This window comes from Mustela putorius, unplaced genomic scaffold (genome assembly GCF_011764305.1).
Source record: "Mustela putorius furo isolate JIRA1106 unplaced genomic scaffold, ASM1176430v1.1 tig00003942_pilon_pilon_pilon, whole genome shotgun sequence".
Taxonomy (NCBI): domain Eukaryota; kingdom Metazoa; phylum Chordata; class Mammalia; order Carnivora; family Mustelidae; genus Mustela; species Mustela putorius.
In genome coordinates this window covers 5,427,476-5,436,851 of record NW_025422087.1, presented here as the reverse complement: position 1 = coordinate 5,436,851, position 9,376 = coordinate 5,427,476, and the positions used below count along the sequence as shown (strand labels likewise).

The following is a 9,376-nucleotide window of genomic DNA, read 5'->3' as shown; positions in this document are numbered from 1 at the left end:
CAAGCCAAACCCAAAGATACTGAACAAAACACTTCAGCCCTCTTGAGGTCTTTATTTGGAGACCCCTGCAGCCTGACAGCTCACTTCTTACCACCTTACCCAGAGCTCTGAATCCAAAGTCTACTCGGTAAAGATACCTTGCCTGAAAATAGAGAATGGCTGTGGAAGCCCACGTTGGCTACATGGTCTTCCTGCTTTATAGGTGAGCAAACTGCTGGGCTTACCAGACAAATGAGGGGCTCCCCTGCAGGATCGGGTGTAATTGCTGATGGCGCCACACCCAGACTCGAGCATTGAGTGAAAGTCCTGCAGGCTCAATCACACGCCCCCTGCCCAGCCCTGTTGTACCCATGCAACAAGAATAGGTTGCTATGAAAATGGAACATCCAGAGAACCACAAAGGAGGGCTCATACATTTAAAAAATTCTGCCTACTACATATATAAATATTAATACTGGGAAGAGGATGGGAGACTGGGAGAGTGTGAAGTAATATCTTCATATTGGAGAGTTAAAAGGGAATGTTCAAGTCTTCTAAATAAGTAGAGGCTAACTAATAGAGATAACAACATATAATCTAGAGTTATGACAGGAGACACAAGAGGAACTTAGTAGAAAAACTGTTTCTATGGAAGGAAGGAAGGAAGGGAGGAAGGGAGAGGAAGAAAGTAGAAAGAAAAAAAGAAAAGAAAAGAAAGGAAAGGAGAAGAGAAGAAGAGAGGAGAGGAGAGGAGGAAGGAAAGAAGGAAGGAAGGAAAAGAAAGAGAATGAAAACATCTTCTGAGCTGTGGATTCACGGAAGGGAGGAACTATGGAACACCATGATTTTCCACTGTAACCTGCTCTGTATTATTTGATCTGCATGGGCACATGGACCCATACCTATACCTAAGCTTTCTGCAACATTCTATTTTTAGATTTATACACATTGGTAAACAAAGGTCCTATCCATTATTGAAACTGCTATACAGTATTGCGGTATCTAAATAAACCATGTTTATTTATCCACAGTCCTTCAGATGAACATCTGAGTCATTTAAAATGTTTCAGTATCAGGAACAATATCGGATCAAATAGGCTTGTATATATCCTGAACACACGTCTCTAGGAAGGAAACTCTGTGCGGGAGGGAATGAGTCTCTTGAATGTCACCAGGAAACTGACAAGTCATTCTCCATAGCAGGTGCACCTGTTCTCATCCATAACAGATGAAAGTGCTGGTGCTCCACATCCCCATCAACTGGATTCGTCAAGTTTCTCGAAGTCTGCCGACCTAATGGGTGTGAAATGACATCTCATTATGATTCTGGTTCCCAGACTGTTAGAAGAGTTGAGTGTCTTCTCACGAGTTTATTGGCAATATGGAATTTCCCTCCATTGATGTTTTTCTGTTTTGTTGTTTATCTTCCACTAACTGGTAGGCATTCCTTATGAATTTTGTATACTAAGGTTTTGTTGGGTACATGCGGTGAAAATTCTTCTCCAATTTGTTTTTTAAACGTGTTTACTTTTTATTCATTTAACATAAGTTTTACTACATTTTGAATTTAATCAAATGCATCATCCCTTTCTTTTCTGTTTGTACTTATTATGTTGTGTTTATGAAATCCCCTCTCACCCAGAGGTCATCATTCTGTCTTCCTCGGAGCACAAAATAATGCCTCAGTTAACACACAAATAAATTCTTTCCAGAGTGTTGGTCTCCAGGACCCTACACAAATCCAGTTTCTATTTCATGCAAGCACCTTGCTTGTACAGGCAAATCTATATTGCAAAACTGGACTTAAAGACAAAAGTTACAGGGCTGGCTGCTGTTTATCAGTATGAAACCAAACTGAAGTCTGCCTCCCATTACAGATATGAAAGTTGACAACCGGCAGGAACAGCTAATTCCCCTTCTTCACAAAAGATACAGTTGAGAAATGGGGTTTTAATATATAGCAATATTTAGATCAGAAATCAGAAAGGCCATCTGGTTAGTAAGGGCTACAGCAAGAGGACAGGACCCCTGAGAGAGCCCATGTAGTCAAAAACTGTATTAAGCCTCGATTATATGGCAGACCTGTAAGGAGAGTTGTGGAACTTCTTTCTTTAAAAAAACAAAACAAGACAAAAAACACAACATATGAGCAATCATTAGATGTCATGGCACAAGAAAATTCTCAAAGCCAGTGTCATTGCCATAGGTAGCACCAGTAGCTCCAACACATGTGTTTATCAATAACATCCTATTGCTTCTCTCCTGAAGCCTTTGTCTCTCATCGCCCCTCCATTCCCTGGAGCCCCGTCCAAATGAGACTTCCTCTCTTCACATCTGGTTTAGTGAAACAGTCACCTAGTCATCCTACTTCCACATGCTCCCCCATCCTCACGTGCTAGACGAAGCCTCCTCAAAACCTGCCCATCATCAAGTCTCTCTTCTCAAAATGTTCAGTGCAAGTATATAAATATGCCATAAATATAAATAAAAACGCAGACATTGCCCCTTTGGTGAGTATTTAAGTCATTAAAATTTGTCCTCTCTGAAGAACAGTATCATTTGTAATGTGAATTTTCTAGCCGGGTATTTAAAACCCTCCATGCTCCATCCCCCATTAGCTTTCTTCATGTTCTACCACATCCCATGTAGATCCTCTGCTTCCTCTGGGCTGATCCTCTCTTCTCCACCTCTATTCCTTCTCCTTCCCAACCAAAGGATCCTGCCAAGGACACAGCCCAAGACCCACTTCCTCCATAGGTTCTTTACTGATAGCTCAGGGAGGATTCCCAGCTCAGATTCCTGAAACACTTACCGTCTGTGCCAGGCTGTTAGCACTTCCTGCCTGAAATGTTTTTAGATATCTCCTGGTTCCCAAAGTAGATTAAAGTGATCTGTGGGTGGGAATGATGTGTCTTGGGCAGAAGGGAGGTCCCTGAGGCATCTAGCCGAGCTCCTGACAGGATTCAATAAATATCTGCAGACCGCCATTTAGCTCAAAATGTATAAATATCTCATAGCATATTTACCAATGTTACAAAAAGTCTTAATATTCTCCTGTAGGTTGGGTTATACTTCCTAAAGGAAAACAACTTGTTGTAAAAGAGAAAATAAAATCAATGCAAAGAGGTGTCTTTAAGCATTCAGAAGAAATATAAAAGTCACCTAAAAATCTCGGGCACTCCAGTTCTTTTTAAGTGAAAGCATATTCATTACTAAAAGAGTCACACATTGCAAAACTCCCCACAGAAACTGTTTACAATGCCCTTGGACACCCTTCTCCCAGGAAGTTAAAGACTTGGAGAAGAGAGGCAGGCGTTAATGGTTACACTGCACTTGGCAGAGACCTTGGAGTACACAGGCTGGACTGTCCTAGTCGCTTCCGTTACCTCGAAGGGGCACTCTTCTGGCCCCAGCCCCAGAAGTCGGGTGGAGAATGACCACCTACCACCCTCTATCTGTAATTTAGGGAAACTGCTGCTGCCGCCCTTCCTCACTGGCTCCTTAAAGGAACTGTTGCTTGCTGCACGTGCTTGAGAAATGGTGAAAAGGGGTAAAGAAGAAAAGAAAAATAACCCCCCAGGGATGGCCACTAATACTGTTGTGGAGAATTTGCCCGCTACGGCGCACACGTGGACACATGCCTGCCTCGCTGCGGGCTCATGTTGCCTGTGCAGTGAGAGGCTGCGTGGGTCAAGGTTAAACAAGCATGGCCGCTGGAGCCTGACTCCAGGTCTGAAACCTGGCCCTACAGCTCAATGGCTCTGTTACCTGAACATATTGCTCCCCGCACACATTCCCTCACCTGTAAAATGAGAATCGTAGTATCAGCCTCATAAGGTTGCCGTGGGCTCAGGTGAGGTGATAGTCATGCGGTGTTCCCATCAGTGAGATGCGTAGAAAGAATGATGCGGCTCTGAATTATACAGTTCCCCATCTTGTCTTTGAACTTCACATTTTATCAGGACCCTGTCATCAAATCTTCTTTGAAAATATTGTTTTTACGATATGTTTCTCTATCCTACTTTTTACTTAATGCTTTACCACGCCTCTATGTTTTTAATCTTTTAAAAAATTATTTCTGATGTCTGCATAACTAACACTCTATCTTCTAAATATACCATAATTTATCACTTTCTCCTGTTTCGGGACATTCAGGTTTTTCCTGTTTATCACTAGGATATATAATACTGTGACAATATACGTAAAACTTGAGTCACCCAATCTGCTTGCTTTCTTAGGATAGATTTCTAACATAGAATTCCTAGAACAATAGGGTATAAATATCGTTTAATGTTTATATTACCAAACTGCTATCCAGAGAAAACATTCCAGGTTTGCTCCCATCAGTCCTGTGTGAAAGTGGCCTCTTCGCCGGTGACAGTGTTCTAGTATTACCTCTTTTTTTGCTATTTGGGAAAAAGGAAATTTTTATTTGATTTAATTTTGATTTTGGTAACTAGTGTAGCCCAACTTTCATGATTATATTGGCATTTCTTCTTTCAGGAACATTCCATTCATATCCCAATTTTTTGGCATTTTTTTCAGGGGTTTTTTTGGGGGTTGAGCTGCAAAGGGTGTTTTTTTCATAGCTATTGATAAGTGCTCTTTATATATTAGGAATTTAATTTTTCTGTCCCATTTTATCTTTTCCAGTTTACTTTTTGGCTTATGGCTTTCATTTCCTCATGGAGTCAGCACATAGTTATTGAGAGGCTGTTATGTGCCAGGCACTGTTGTAGTTGCTGGGGATTAAACAGGGAGCAAAGTCAACTAAAATCTCTGTCCTCGGAGACCTTACCTGTTAGTGGGGGCTTCTAGTTGAGAGTGTAATTGCAATCAACAGAACCATCTAATTCCTGGAATGTCTGATTTAGAGTTTTGTTAAGTACCTATTTCTTAGACACAATTGGCCTATTAATGGCATCTTCCCTTCAGAAAATCACTGCAGTCACATGAATACAGAGGAAGAGAGACCCCAGGGCTTAGCGTAATAGAGAAAATTAGATAATATTTTCAAAGAAGTATGACTGAAAGGGCAGCCACAGACTTTCAGATGGGACGTGGTGCATCAGGAGTACACCTAGTGGTTCTTTCTTTTTTGCTTTCTTTTCCTTTCACCCAGGTACCTCACTTGTACATCTCATATCTGGAGAAACAGGAGTGTGAGGGGGGGATGAAGAAAATGGAGAAGTTTGGGGTCCTATCTGAGTTGGCTCGGACTGAGCCAACTCATAACAAAGTACCACAGACTGGGTAGCTTGTAAACAGCAACAACTTACTTCTCACCAATTCCGGGGGCTGGAAGTCTCAGATCCGGGTGCTAGCATGGTCAGGTGTCGGCGAGAGCCTTCTTCTGAGTTGCAGACCGCAGCCCTCTTATTGTCTCCTCCCATGGTGAGAAAAGATTGAGCTACCTCTCTGGCCTCTTCTTAAAAGGGCACTAATCCTATTCATATGGTTACATCCAAAGTCCTCCCCTCCAAAAACCATCACACTGGAGATTAGATTTTAATATGTGAATTTGTGGGAGGACACAAAGAGGTCCCATAAGCAGAGGGCACTGTGCCAGGAATGACTTTATGGAATGGCTGAGGCACCAACATCAATTTTGTAGAGATTCCCACCCCTCAGTGGATGCACAGGACAGCTGTGGATCCTACGACAGGAGCAAAATGGCCTCCCCAGCAATCTGTGGGCACATCTGACTCAAGGACCAGATAAACGACCGCCCTCCAAAATGTCAGCCCTCAGAAACAACTCCAGGGAAGCAGACAGAGAAAAATCCTAAATTAACTGAGATTATGGTTTTGGCAGCAGCAGAACAGGAATCAAAATAAAAACTGAATGGAATTATAGAAAGTTCTGTTTTTTATACATCTAAAAGATCTCGTGTTTTTAAGAGCAATCACACACATACAAAAGAGATAATTATTTAAACACTTAAATAAGCATCCCCATAGTTCTTGAGAAGAAACTGAAAATGCAAATGGAAAATTCTGTTAAGTGAGCGTCATTTTAACTTAACTTTTACAAACGCAGTTCCAAAAACATGCGTTCCAGTATGCACAGGGGGGAGCCCAACAAGTCCTTCCTCACCCGTGGCCACTCACAGGAGACACATACACAAATATCTGTCCCTACAGAGCCAGGATAAATGTAACTGACTGCAAAAATTGCCCAGCCCAGACGGTTAAGAACCTCCTGACAACAGAATCTCTGGATTCCAGAAGATTTCCCCTTCATCTCCTCTCCTGGCACCGCTCAGGTTCAGCTGTGGGCTCCACTTTGCCCCTTCTCTCTGCTCTTTATCACAAGCTGCCCTCCTTAACAGAAGCTGCCCTCAGTTTCCTCCTCCATGAGGCAGAACTGGCTCTTGCTAGAAGAAACCAAGAGAAGACTGGTCATAGAACCCAGATTCAAAGGAAGGGTTCAGAAAAGATGTTCAACATCAGTAATTGTTAGGGAACTGTAAATCAAAACCACAATGAGGTAATACTTTGTACCCATTAGGATGACTCCTGAAAAAAAAAAAAAAAAAAAAAAAAAAAAAAAAAAGGAAGGGAGGAAGGTTGGTGAGGATGTAGAGAAACAGAAGCCCTTGTTGGTGAGAATGTAAAATTGAGCAGCTGTTGTGGCACAGTGCTACAATGGCTCCTCAAAAAATTAAAAAATAGAACTACCTTACGATTCCTCAATTATACACCTGGGGATACACCCAAAAGAATTAAGGGCAAGGTCTCAAAGTGATATTTGTACATCATGATTACTGCGGCATTATTCACAATAACCAAAAGGTGAAAGCCACCCAAGCGTCCACTGACACGTGGCTGGGTAAAGAAAATGTGGCGTAGCCATACAATGGAATATGATTCAGCCTTAGGAAGGAATAAAATTCCGACACCTGCTACAACATGGATGAGCTCTGAAAACATCGTGCTAAGTGAAATAAGCCGAGCGCAAAAGGACGGATTCCGCTCACACGAGTTACCCAGCTTAGTTGAATTGGCAGAGCCACCAAGTAGAAGGGTAGTTGACAGGGTCTGGGGGAAGAGGGGAATGAGGACTCAGTGTTTAATGGGTACAGAGCCTCCTTGAGGAAGAGGACAGACAAGGTTCTGCAGATGGAGAGCGGTGACGACTGCACAGCAATACGGATGTCCTTAAAGACCCCGAACTGTGCGCTTTTTAAAAGGGGGTAAGAAAAAGACCTAGGAGAAGGATTGGGTTTGGGGTCCAATCGGATGGAAACACGGAACATACAGGACTGGATTTACCCCGTGGAGTGCTGGAGTGAGTTGCCCCCATTTTGCAGGGCGAGGAGGCTGGAAGGGGCCCGCGGAGCTCCTGCCACTGGGCGTCCAGAAGGAAAACTGAAGCCGGGAAGCGCCTTCTTCGCCCAGGTCGGGTCTGGCCCAGGCTGTTGCTGCGGCCGTCCCCCTCCGACACACTGCGGCATCCTCGATTTCCGTGGGCTCAGTCCAGAAGTCGGGAAAGAGGGACGCCTCCAGTGGCCACTTCGAACTTAAAGGCTTGTCTTAATCGCCACACCCTCCACGAAGCCCCTTTTGATGTTCCCTAAACCGTGCGTTATCAACGGAGGCCATATTCCCTCAAAGCGGGCAGAAGTTGGTTCTTAGGAGGAGGGGAAAAAAAATAGTATTATTATTATTTTTTTTTTTTTAAAGGAGCAAGCACAGATAAACGCTCGGCAAATTCGGATACACGGTGTCTCTCTGGAATTAAAATTTAACAGTGGGGGGAGGGGGTACTGAGGAGGGCGGGGAGCCACGGTCGGGGGTGGGCGGGGGGGACACACAAAGGTTGAGAACAGCCCGAAAGTGTGGGGCCTAACACGCGCTCCGAGCCCCCCCGTTTCAAGGCCGCACAGCCCTTGGCTCTTCTCGCCCAGGCTTGACCGTGACCCCTTTCCCCAGCTCTTCCCGGCGGAACCCGGGCGGCCTCCACGGGGTCGCGCTCACCCGGCGGTGCCCCCGCGCGGCCAGTGCACACACGCACCGTGCGCCCTTCCGCGCCCCACGGGCCGGCGCGGGAAGGCGGTCGGCTCGCACCCCGGCCGGGGCGGGCTCCCGAGCCCCGGCCGGCCGCGGCGGCGCCCTTCCTCCCCTCACGGGTGCCGGCCGCTCGGCCCGTCCTCCCTCCCTCTCTTTCTCCCTCCGTGTCTCTCCGCGCGGCCGCAGGCTCGGCCGCTCCCCTCCCGCGCCCGTGCCGGGGCCTCCTGCAGCCTCGGCCCCTCCCGCGGCCGCCTCCGCGCGCTCCGCTGCCCCGCTGGCGCGGCGACGCCCTGGGCGGCGAGAGCCTCCGCGGCCGCGGAAATCTGTACACATCGCGCGGCGAGTTTCACAGCCCGGTCTCTGTGGCGCAATCGGTTAGCGCGTTCGGCTGTTAACCGAAAGGTTGGTGGTTCGAGCCCACCCAGGGACGAAGGCGCTCGTTTTCCTGAGACGGATTCATTTTAAAACGGCAACCGTGAGATTTTTAATCCAGCAGGAGTACGACGCTCCTGTACCTCTGGGACGGAGCAAGACCACGTTCTCTCAATATTTGTCGCCCAGCGGGGCGGGACGTAAGATCGACTCTGCTTCTGCACTGGCAGCCCGGGGCTTGGAAATTCAATTCCACTGTTATGTCCACGGGAAATTTGCACACATTCTTCGGGAAACCGGCCCAAAGATTTGCTTCAACAGGCCTCATTGTAATGGAGGGGAGGGAAAAAAATGCCCCTTGACAAGTGAGTGAATAAATGCCACTGGTTTCTTCTCAGAAAACCTGATACCACCAGAAGGGAAATGTCCTTATTCGATATTGCCTTTTCTACTGGCAAACGGATCTGAGGAGCTGTTCGATGAAAATGTGCAAGGGGAGTCACCTAAGAGGGTGTGGAGACATAATCACCCTATGTAACTGTCTGCTAAATGAAGCTCTGCTACAGCTTTTGGACAGTAGACTTGAACCTAGATGAAGGTGTTCACGTTTGCTTTTAGATCGCCCACAGGAGTTTCCCTGAAATTAAACCCGGGCAGAAATTGTTTTTATCGGTTCCTGTTTAAAAGGTTTTGAATGATGTATTTTCAACTCTGATCCCACAGAAGACACAGATATGTTTCAAGCAGATGGTTCATATGAGACTTTTAATAAAGATAGAGAACCACGCAATAACATGGTAACGTGATGATATAATTCATTTCTGCCAAGATTGAGGTTATGGGGCAGGTGCTTTGTCTCTGGGATGTAAATTCATGGATAGATTTAGTGACTTGGAAGAAGAAAGAGTTAAACTGCCTCACTCAGATGTCCGTTAGGGAATGGCTTGGCAAGTGCTGGCTGATAATTATTTATCAAATAATTGTTGATAATAAAAATGTCCTGTTGGGCACCT

The 9,376-nt window shown here is 45.5% G+C and overlaps 1 long non-coding RNA gene and 1 other non-coding gene across 3 annotated transcripts; one reads left to right on the top strand and one right to left on the bottom strand.

Annotated features, from left to right (window-relative positions):
* Positions 1 to 972: 972 nt before the first annotated feature.
* LOC106003943 lies at positions 973 to 7,385 on the bottom strand. Of its 2 annotated transcripts, XR_006603559.1 has the most exons (4): positions 7,254 to 7,385; positions 5,266 to 5,365; positions 4,283 to 4,385; positions 973 to 1,272 (listed from the first exon to the last, which is right to left on the bottom strand). It is a non-coding gene; the product is annotated as an uncharacterized LOC106003943 (long non-coding RNA). The 2 variants fall into 2 exon arrangements; XR_001176718.2 differs by lacking the exons at positions 4,283 to 4,385; positions 5,266 to 5,365; positions 7,254 to 7,385 and adding an exon at positions 3,782 to 4,276.
* Positions 7,386 to 8,347: 962 nt separating this feature from the next.
* TRNAN-GUU lies at positions 8,348 to 8,421 on the top strand. Its single transcript has one exon. It is a non-coding gene; the product is annotated as a tRNA-Asn (tRNA).
* Positions 8,422 to 9,376: the final 955 nt, after the last annotated feature.